This window comes from Bufo gargarizans, chromosome 4 (genome assembly GCF_014858855.1).
Source record: "Bufo gargarizans isolate SCDJY-AF-19 chromosome 4, ASM1485885v1, whole genome shotgun sequence".
Classification (NCBI taxonomy): Eukaryota; Metazoa; Chordata; class Amphibia; order Anura; family Bufonidae; genus Bufo; species Bufo gargarizans.
Window position 1 is genome coordinate 44,982,758 of NC_058083.1, and position 11,577 is coordinate 44,994,334.

The window sequence follows — 11,577 nt, forward strand, 5'->3', positions numbered from 1 at the left end:
GTTTCTTTACCCTTCATAGTTGAGGTTGATGCTTCTGAGGTGGGTGTGGGGGCGGTCTTGTCTCAGGGTTCCTCTCCTGCCAATTGGCGACCGTGTGCCTTTTTCTCAAGAAAACTCTCCTCCGCAGAGAGAAATTACGATGTGGGAGATAGGGAATTGTTGGCCATCAAGTTGGCTTTTGAGGAATGGCGCCATTGGCTAGAGGGAGCCAGACACCCGATTACCGTATTTACTGACCATAAAAATCTGGCCTACTTGGAGTCAGCCAAGCGTCTGAACCCGAGACAGGCCAGATGGTCTTTGTTCTTTTCTAGGTTTAATTTTGTTGTCACGTTCCGCCCTGGAGTTAAGAATGTGAAGGCAGATGCCCTGTCACGTTGTTTTCCGGGAGGCGGGAATTTTGAAGACCCGGGTCCCATTTTGGCTGAAGGTGTGGTGGTTTCTGCTCTTTTTCCTGAATTGGAGGCAGAGGTGCAGGCAGCCCAGTCAGAGGCTCCTGATCTTTGTCCTCCTGGGAGGTTGTTTGTGCCTCTCGCTTTAAGACACAAGATTTTTAAAGAACACCACGATACGGTCCTTGCTGGGCACCCGGGGGTAAGAGCCACACTGGATCTCATCGCTCGGAGATTCTGGTGGCTTGCGCTTCGTAAGTCGGTTGAGGGTTTTGTGGCAGCCTGCGAGACTTGCGCTCGTGCCAAAGTCCCTCATTCACGGCCATCAGGTCCTCTCCTTCCCTTACCCATTCCTTCCCGTCCTTGGACACATCTGTCCATGGACTTCATAACGGACCTGCCTCGTTCCTCGGGGAAGACCGTGATTCTGGTGGTGGTGGACCGTTTTAGCAAAATGGTGCATTTCATCCCTTTTCCTGGTTTGCCCAATGCTAAGACGCTGGCGCAGGCATTTATTGATCACATTGTCAAATTGCACGGTATTCCTTCAGACATAATCTCTGATAGGGGCACGCAGTTTGTTTCCAGATTCTGGAAGGCTTTCTGTTCTCGCTTGGGGGTTCGGTTGTCATTCTCTTCTGCTTTCCACCCGCAGTCGAATGGCCAGACAGAGCGCGTCAATCAGAATCTGGAGACATATCTGCGCTGTTTTGTGGCGGAGAATCAAGAGGATTGGTGTTCTTTTTTGTCCCTTGCTGAGTTTGCTTTAAATAACCGTCGTCAGGAGTCCTCTGATAAGTCACCATTTTTTGGTGCATATGGGTTTCATCCGCAGTTTATGACTTTCTCGGGAGAGGGGTCTTCTGGTTTACCTGATGAGGACAGATTCTCCTCCTCTTTGTCATCTATTTGGCAAAAGATTCAGGATAATCTAAAGAGCATGAGTGAGAGATATAAGCGTGTGGCAGATAAGAGACGTGTGCTTGGTCCGGACCTGAATGTTGGTGATCTGGTGTGGTTGTCTACCAAGAATATCAAATTGAAGGTTCCCTCCTGGAAGTTGGGTCCTAGGTTTATTGGGCCTTACAAAATCCTGTCTGTCATCAATCCTGTTGCATACCGTCTTGATCTTCCTCAGACTTGGAAGATCCATAATGTTTTTCATAAGTCCTTATTGAAACCTTATGTTCAACCCATTGTACCCTCGCCTTTGCCTCCTCCTCCGATTATGGTTGATGGGAATCTTGAATTTCAGGTCTCTAGGATTGTGGATTCTCGTCTTGTCCGCGGTTCTCTTCAGTACCTTGTTCATTGGGAGGGGTATGGTCCTGAGGAGAGGATGTGGGTCCCAGCGACGGACATTAAGGCCTCTCGTCTCATCAGGGCTTTCCATAGGTCCCATCCTGAGAAGGTGGGTTCTGAGTGTCCAGAGTCCACTCGTAGAGGGAGGGGTACTGTCACAACCAGACAGCTGAGAAGCTCTGACAGAGGCCTTTCAGAACCTCCTCCTTGAGTTTCTGTGTTGTGGTATTCAGTTCCTCCTCTCGTTAGCCTCTCTCAGCTGTCATGTGTTGGACTAATTGCTTCCCTTTAAATTCCTCCCCAAAATGCTTTTCTGGGCGGCTTATACTACTTCCTGGAGTGTGTGTGCATGCTGACTTTGTTCTCCTGTTTGCTACAAAGCTAAGTGTTGTACCTTTATCTGTTATTTTCTGTTTGCTGGATCCCAGGTGACCCTGACTCCCTCCGTATCTTGTGTAGGGAGCCGGTGGTCGTGTCCCCTCACTATTGTAGGGTGCTCAGGGCTTTATAGTCAAGGTTCCTGGATATGCAAACCTCCACCATTAGGATCTTTGCATAGGCTGAGCAGCCAGGGAAAGTGCCAGGTCTTCTGCAGGGGTCTCCCTTGGTTCCTTAGCTTTCGGATCCAGCGAGTCATTTATACATGTTGCTTTGCCTTGTTTCCTGTACACCGTCCGTGACACGGGCGCATGCGCAGAAGCTGAAAGCGAGTCCGATGCCCATAGCTTTCTATTGGGCATGTGCCGGATCTCGGAAGGTCGGGGACAGCAGAAGCCGCCCAGCTAAGTGAATATTGATGAGCTGGGCGGCGCTTCAAAAACGGCGGTTGGTCTGATGCTGGCTGGGAGCAAGTGGAGCTGAAACCCCGCCCCTTGGGCAGAAAGAACAGCGATTACTTCAGGTTATAAAACGTGAGTTAACTGTATTCATAATGTGGACAGGGGGATACTTATATGTTTTTAATGCACATTAGAAGACCTGTGCATGGATATGTACAGCTAATTATGGTTATTGGGCCTGTCAGTGTCCCTTTAAGCCTGGCCTGTGACAGGGCTTAAAGGGGTATTCCCATCTCAGACATTGATGCAAATATTTTTATTTTTTTTCAAAGGTTTGTATTTTTTTACATTATTATTTTTGTTTAAGTAGTAAAATATAATAAAATTGGTATAAATTTAGTACGTTGTACTGACCTGCAGAACAAGCTTGTCATGTCAATTTTTAGTGTGCAGTGATTGCTTTAAAAACAAAAAACTTTGGCGGAATTGTGTTTTGTTTTTCCGTTTTCACCCCACAAAATGTATTTTTCCCAAAATATGGTAAATTGAACAGTGCTATTAAAAGATACAACTTGTCCCACCAAAAATACGCCCTCAGAGTGTGTGAGGAGAAAAGTAAAAATATTATGGCTTTTAAAAGGCGGGGAGGAAATACAAGAACCAGCCTAGTCTTGAAGGGGTTAAAAGGAATACTGCTATTCTGCCAAAACTGGTTGATCTATATTCCAAAAGGGGTATTTTGCAGTAGTGGAATTCTCCTAAATTTACTCTCAGTCAAGACAAATATAACATAGTTGCCACTATTTCCGATGGTTTGGTATTTCGGGCCTCATGTAGTGATCTGGACATGATCGCACTGATCACAAATCCCTAGAGGTGGTTCACTGCCAAATTATCAAATGGTTTACTGCTAAATGGGTTAACTACTAATAGTTAAAGGGGTTGTCCGGGTTCAGAGCTAAACCCGGACATACCCTTATTTTCACCCAGGCAGCCTCCCTGAGGCTAGCATCAGACCATCTCATGCTCCGATGTGCTCTCTTGCCCTGCGCTACATCGCACAGGGCACGGGCTCTTTTGTTTATCATATCATAACATACTGCCGGGCGGAAGCATCCGCCCGGCAGTGTGTTCGGTGACGTCACCGGCTCTGATGGGCGGGCTTTAGCGCTGCCCTAGCCGTTTTACTGGCTAAAGCCCACCCATCAGTGCCGGTAACGTCACCGGGCTTCCTGGCAGCCCCATGGAGAGCCCTGGTACGTCACCGGAACTCCTAAAAATGCCTTTGCCCTGCGCGATTTAGTAAACTGCTCTGATGCTCAAGTCAGGGGGGATGCCTGGGTAAAAATGGGGGTATGTCCGGGTTCAGCTCTGAACCCGGACAACCCCTTTAATGTGAATTCTTATGCACTCTGTAATTCAAAAAGGCTATGTATGGGAGGGAAATAGTTATCTGGAAACCTTAATAACAGATATCGGGTGGTGGACTGGCCCCACTTTCCTTTGGCTAGTGAATTGCTTTCTGGTAAGCAGTTCAAGAGAGAAGACGTGTTTAGTGTGTGCTGCTGAGAAGTAGGCCAAGCCAGAAGCCTGTGTCAGAATTGATCCACGGAAACTCCATCCCTGTTTGATTTAAAGCTGCTAGAAAAGCAACTGTGCCAAGAGCAAACCTCTGAGAGACAGCCGAATAGACTGCTACAGATGGTTGAGGACCATTAAAAGGATGGTGCATGGACATTAAAGACAGTAAGGCAACTTTGGCAATAGAAGTGGGAAAAAAGGCGCTCATAGGGTAGTAAGTTTTAGGTACCAGTTCTTGAGCGTACGCTGTGTCAGTTGTTATGCTCACCTTCTGGTGCATACGTAGGCACAACACTTGTAAGGCGGGGGGTCAGTGCTGCCGGTATCTTCTCAGTCCTTGGAGTTGCCAGTTCTCCAAAGGAGTGATATGACATGCAATAGGAAGCTGTGTACTGAGGTCGTACATGATGTGATACCTCTTGGCAAAAAAACACAAGAGGTATCACAACGTGCCACACCTCAGTACACAGCTTCCTATTGCATTAAAGACAGAAAAGCTAGTTTGAACATACGGCTATATATTTTACTGCATATGGTTTGGGTTATGTTGCTTCAGGCGCCCACAACACTACTAATATGGACTGATCATCCAATCTAGGACTGCACCCCACAGTTGGGAACTTGTGATATACTAGAGAATTGTGCATACTACTTGTATTTGCACTGTGCTAATCATCATTATCTACAATTTAGCTGGCCAGGCCATTGCATTCATTATCGAATGACCCCCTACGGTGTCCTCTTGCCTTGCACACCACTAATCATTCCCCATTAAAGGCACCCTGGCCACCACCAGGCAGGAGACCCCTAGAACCCAGGGTATACCCCAAGGGGAGGAAAGGGTGTTGGAGTGGGATTAGCCACCACAAGCACCATGACCACCCTCATCGCCACCACCACTATTCTCACCCTCTCCTCCCTGCGGGCCAGTTCTCCACATATATTTCTGCACCTTTACTGTAACCAGTCCTGCACCTGTGTAATCATGAACAGAGCACATTTGCCTCCTTCAGATGCCAGACAGCCCATTTCACTGACAGCAAGCAGACATCTTGAAAACAGTGATTAATTGATATCCAAAGTACATTCGAAAATTGCAGAACTTGATGCACAGAAAAACTATTAGTTGCTGAAGGGTCCTCGTAATGATCAGCCTGGAGCTTGTTCACTTATTGTAGGGTGGAGTGCAGACACATCAGTTGCCTCGGGCACGGCCAATGTATATCTCCAAGAGCATCCAATATAAACACTGAGAGCACAAGGCAGGGTTAGACATGGCAGCTGCCACCTGTTTACATTACAACCTCCCAGGCGGCTGGGAGAATAGAGATATGGCCGAGGAGCATTACGTAAGGTCTTGTCAGCTATGTCACTCGCCCATCCATCATCACTTGATTGAAGCAGTGGTAGTGAATTGTAACTTGTGAACCTAAGGCTGCACAATGGAGGGATGAGTGTGTTTTCACACCCATTGTGAGAGCATCTTGTGTGGACTGGGCTGTTATCTTAAGGTAGTGGCTCTAGATATAATCTCTTCACTCGCTATTCAGAGGTCTCTTCTCTGTCATTGAGTCAAAAGCGGGTCACAGAAGGAAGAGTAAAAAGTCTTACAAAGTCCACTTACTGCATGACACATGCACTGAACCATTAAGTGTATCTTCACTTAACTGTCCACCCTGTACCGGACTTACCTCCTTCACAGAGGTGAACCACCATGAGGCCCCTGCATAACCCTGGGCAAAAAAAAAAAGGATAATGGCCCCTACACAGTAATAATGTCAATTTCGTGACCACTATAAAGTAATAATGCCCCCAGTACTACAACGGACCCCTATTTTCTCAAAAAATTTAATGTACACTCATCTAATCTCGATCTTATGCTGAACAGTGCAGCCAAGGCCTCTTCTTGTCTGTTGAGCTTGCTGGCGGTGCGATGCAGTGATATCATTAGACCACATGAGCTGGTCTTTTGCGTGGTACTACCATCTTGCAAGCCACATTCCTGAAGCAGCCTGAGGTCTTGATATTGGCAGGGAGCCTATGGTCTATCCAGTCCTAAAGAAAGTAGGATCTGGAGAACCAGGCGAAAAGTCTGGTGCTCTGAATACCCAGGACCTTAGGATTAGGGGCCTTGGGTAATAGCTTAGTCTCTTCCCAACCTTCCTCTAGGCCTAGGTCGGACTCATTTGGATGTATAGTAGTAGGTCTTCACCTACATTGAGATATCTGTAATATTTGTGACCGTGGCATGATCATAGAGGAAGAAGTGCCCCGCTTTGATCTGGGGAACTTATACAGTTAGCCTTGTGGACCTAGGAGGGCCAAAAGGTATGATTCATTAGGGGTAAGATCTTCTATTAGTAATGGTTCTATTTCGCCAAGTGGTGAAAATCATCCAAGACACCCCATCAGTACCAAAAGCCTGGAGAAGACTTCAAAGACCTCCATTTGAATCTCCACACATGGTAACTTTGGCATTTGCCATTTGATCTTGCTACTCAACTTTCTCTTAAAGGATAATTCTAACCAAAATTCAAAATATTCACCAGCCCCCGTCCCCCTAAGATGACTTACTTAGAATTTTGAGGGTCCAGATCATCTCCGAACATAATACTTTACCATCTTTATTTAAAAAAAAACTTCCAGTTGGTAGACAAATGTCACCACCTGGTTGCATCACTTGCTTGGCAAAAAGCCAAGATGGCCAATGTTCTGTCTACCCATTATTTAGGCGGAGCTTAAAGCCATGGAAGCTTTTAGAAAAAGAACCAAAATCAAGTTATCCTAAAGTATGTCTTTACTTAGAGATATTGTCTCATCAACACAGGTCAGACTCTCAGCATCAGGGAAGTCTTGTCTGGCCAGAGAAATGTAGTATTGCAGGATGAATGGCGGTTTAACAGCTCAAATGTAACGATCACGTACACACACACACACAGGGGGGAGGATAGTGACCACTGCGCTCCACCCTCACCCCTGGCCCTGCCTACTTGCCTCACGAGTCCTGATGACAGGGGACAACTGGACGGCAGTCCCTAACTTAGGATACGTGCGGGAAGGACAGACAAGACAAATAACGGATAGTGAACGGCCCGGGTCAAAACCAAGAGGACAACGCAGTACAGAGGGATAAGCAAAGAAAGGTCAGGAGAAGCCGGGGTCATAAATACCAGGAGAGTCGAGAAGTACCAAAGGAGTCCGCAAAGAATAGTCAGGTGGAAGCCGAGATCAATATACCAGGAATGATGCGCAGTACAGGAGGAGCAGGCAGAGGATCGTCAGGGAACAGGATCAGGTAAGTACACAGGTATCCAACAACTGCCAGGAACCTAAATTAACAGGCAACCTGTGGCCAGCAGGCTGCCTGTTAAATACTGGCTAGCTGGGGTCATGTGACGTGGCCAGCACCACATGACCCGCACTAGGAAGAACAGCTGAGCACCGAGTGCCCAGCTTGGTGCTCAGACCTCCCCAGGTTGCTGGGGAAACTGAGGACGCCGGCCGTGCAGAGGAGACGTGCGTGGCTGGACCGTCCTACCCCCTATCACCAAGGAGACAAGGACGCAGTGCGCGTCCTCGCTCCTGCGCAGAAACGGGACGCCGGCGGCGCTGAGGAGAGTGAGCACCCTGGCGTCTCGTGACATCAAATCCATGTTGCTCTAACATGCTTTCCATTTTGACTCATACAGGGGATCCCAAGCAGACTAAGAAGGCCCCTCTAAGACATCCATATAACTAAGGGGTCACCTGGACAGGAATTGTCGAGGTCCAAATATGGACCATTTCCAAATTTTTACGTCATGGAGTGACTACCCTGGACCAGAGTAGTCATCTGGTAGTTTACCAGTTCCTACCTATGACACAAGCTTACTAAAAGCTCAGTAGAGCCCACCTGTCATCTACAGGATTTCTCAATCTCTTAGATGTTTGTTTTAGCCATTACTATTCTGTTGGCCCCAGGACGTAAATACAAGAGGCTTTTTCCAAGGCATAGTCTCTGAATATCTGGATCTTAATAATTCTGAATGAAAATTCACCCACAAGAGCAAGTGATTAGTCATTGCAAGGGAGGGAATGGTGAATAGATGCTGGGATGTCAACGGGTGGTCCCACATGTTATGGAGTTGTCAGGAATATAATTGAGAGCCCAGTGTTATGCCCAAATACAGCCTATGGGGCCATATGTGTCTTATTCTATATGGAGGGCCACCATTGGCACAATATGGTGCAATTCTCTCTGAATCAGCACGAGTCCTTTGATTCTGCTGGCTTTACTTAGAGGTATTGGCTCATCATCAGCAACCGCCCCAGGGGTCAGAGTCCCCCTGATCTGACGCTTATCCTAAGACCATATTAGTTCCATACGTGAAGGGGTCACAGCGCTATACAGAGCCCCTGTACCATTTTGCAGCAAGATACAGCCCTTTCTGTTAGGGAATCGGCTGAGTGACCTCCACCAATAACTATTCTTGCTATAACATGTCTGAAAACTATTTTAGGCAGAATTTCCCCTTCAATTGGCTTTCATTCTAAAGTCATTATTTAACCTGTGGGTCTGACGTGTGGAATGAATGTGTCCCCTGAGTTTGGATAACACTCACCTCCGCCATACAACTGGAACAAAAGACACGTGGGAGCTTTTTAACCTTTCCTTTCACTCACTTGCCTTTTGGGCATCTTAGGAAAGAGGGTGTTCTAGTGAGGTGACCCGTGATGTCCTCCAGTCTGTGCCTTGACCCAGAGGATGGTAGTGTTTCTGGAGGAAACCTGAAGACAATGCAAAACCTGAAAATATCCAGATGGGTTCACAGAGCCCAGAGGGTCTAATATATGTGTAAAATATCAGTCAATTATTCTTTTGACTCCTAGCGTTGACATCAATGATGGGGGCAAACACAGTATGATGCAATGAACTCAGGTGTACTGAGGTACAATAGAGCCCAACAGATCCTCACTCACTATTCTGCTGGTGAAGTCACTGTGTACATACATTACATTACTTATCCTGTACTGATCCTGAGTTACATCCTGTATTATACTCCAGAGCTGCACTCACTATTCTGCTGGTGAAGTCACTGTGTACATACATTACATTACTTATCCTGTACTGATCCTGAGTTACATCCTGTATTATACTCCAGAGCTGCACTCACTATTCTGCTGGTGCAGTCACTGTGTACATACATTACATTACTTATCCTATACTGATCCTAAGTCACATCCTGTATTATACTCCAGAGCTGCACTCACTATTCTGCTGGTGGAGTCACTGTGTACATACATTACATTACTTACCCTGTACTGATCCTGAGTTACATCCTGTATTATACTCCAGAGCTGCACTCACTATTCTGCTGGTGGAGTCACTGTGTACATACATTACATTACTTATCCTGTACTGATGTTACATCCTGTATTATACTCCAGAGCTGCACTCACTATTCTGCTGGTGCAGTCACTGTGTACATACATTACATTACTTATCCAGTACTGATCCTGAGTTGCATCCTGTATTATACTCCAGAGCTGCACTCACTACTCTGCTGGAGCAGTCGCTGTGTACATACATAACTTATCCTGTACTGATCCTAAGTTACATCCTGTATTATACTCCAGAGCTGCACTCACTATTCTGCTGGTGGAGTCACTGTGTACATACATTACATTACTTATCCCGTACTGATCCTGAGTTACATCCTGTATTATACTCCAGAGCTGCACTCACTATTCTGCTGGTGGAGTCACTGTGTACATACATTACATTACTTATCCTGTACTGATCCTGAGTTACATCCAGTATTATACTCCAGAGCTGCACTCACTACTCTGCTGGTGCAGTCACTGTGTACATACATTACTTATCCTGTACTGATCCTGAGTTACATCCTGTATTATACTCCAGAGCTGCACTCACTATTCTGCTGGAGGAGTCACTGTGTACATACATTACATTATTTATCCTGTACTGATCCTGAGTTACATCCTGTATTATACTCCAGAGCTACACTCACTATTCTGCTGGAGGAGTCACTGTGTACATACATTACATTACTTATCCTGTACTGATCCTGAGTTACATCCTGTATTATACTCCAGAGCTGCACTCACTATTCTGCTGGTGCAGTCACTGTGTACATACATTACTTATCCTGTACTCATCCTGAGTTACATCCTGTATTATACTCCAGAGCTGCACTCACTATTCTGCTGGTGGAGTCACTATGTACATACATTACATTACTTATCCTGTACTGATCCTGAGTTACATCCTGTATTATACTCCAGAGCTGCACTCACTATTCTGCTGGTGCAGTCACTGTGTACATACATTACTTATCCTGTACTGATCCTGAGTTACAGCCTGTATTATACTCCAGAGCTGCACTCACTATTCTGCTGGTGCAGTCACTGTGTACATACATTACTTATCCTGTACTCATCCTGAGTTACATCCTGTATTATACTCCAGAGCTGCACTTACTATTCTGCTGGTGCAGTCACTATGTACATACATTACATTACTTATCCTGTACTGATCCTGAGTTACATCCTGTATTATACTCCAGAGCTGCACTCACTATTCTGCTGGTGCAGTCACTGTGTACATACATTACATTACTTATCCTGTACTGATCCTGAGTTACATCCTGTATTATACTCCAGAGCTGCACTCACTATTCTGCTGGTGCAGTCACTGTGTACATACATTACATTACTTATCCTGTACTGATCCGGAGTTACATCCTGTATTATACTCCAGAGCTGCACTCACTATTCTGCTGGTGCAGTCACTGTGTACATACATTACATTACTTATCCTGTACTGATCCTGATTACATCCTGTATTATACTCCAGAGCTGCACTCACTATTCTGCTGGTGGTGTCACTGTGTACATTCATTACATTACTTATCCTGTACTGATCCTGAGTTACATCCTGTATTATACTGCAGAGCTGCACTCACTATTCTGCTGGTGCAGTCACTGTGTACATACATTACATTACTTATCCTGTACTGATCCTGAGTTGCATCCTGTATTATACTCCAGAGCTGCACTCACTATTCTGCTGGTGCAGTCACTGTGTACATACATTACATTACTTATCCTGTACTGATCCTGAGTTACATCCTGTATTATACTCCAGAGCTGCACTCACTATTCTGCTGGTGCAGTCACTGTGTACATACATTACATTACTTATCCTGTACTGATCCTGAGTTACATCCTGTATTATACTCCAGAGCTGCACTCACTATTCTGCTGGTGGAGTCACTGTGTACATACATTACATTACTTATCCTGTACTAATCCTGAGTTACATCCTGTATTATACTCCAGCGCTGCACTCACTATTCTGCTGGTGGAGCACTGTGTACATACATTACATGACTTATCCTGTACTGATCCTGAGTTACATCCTGTATTATACTCCAGAGCTGCACTCACTATTCTGCTGGTGCAGTCACTGTGTACATACATTACATTACTTATCCCGTACTGATCCTGAGTTACATCCTGTA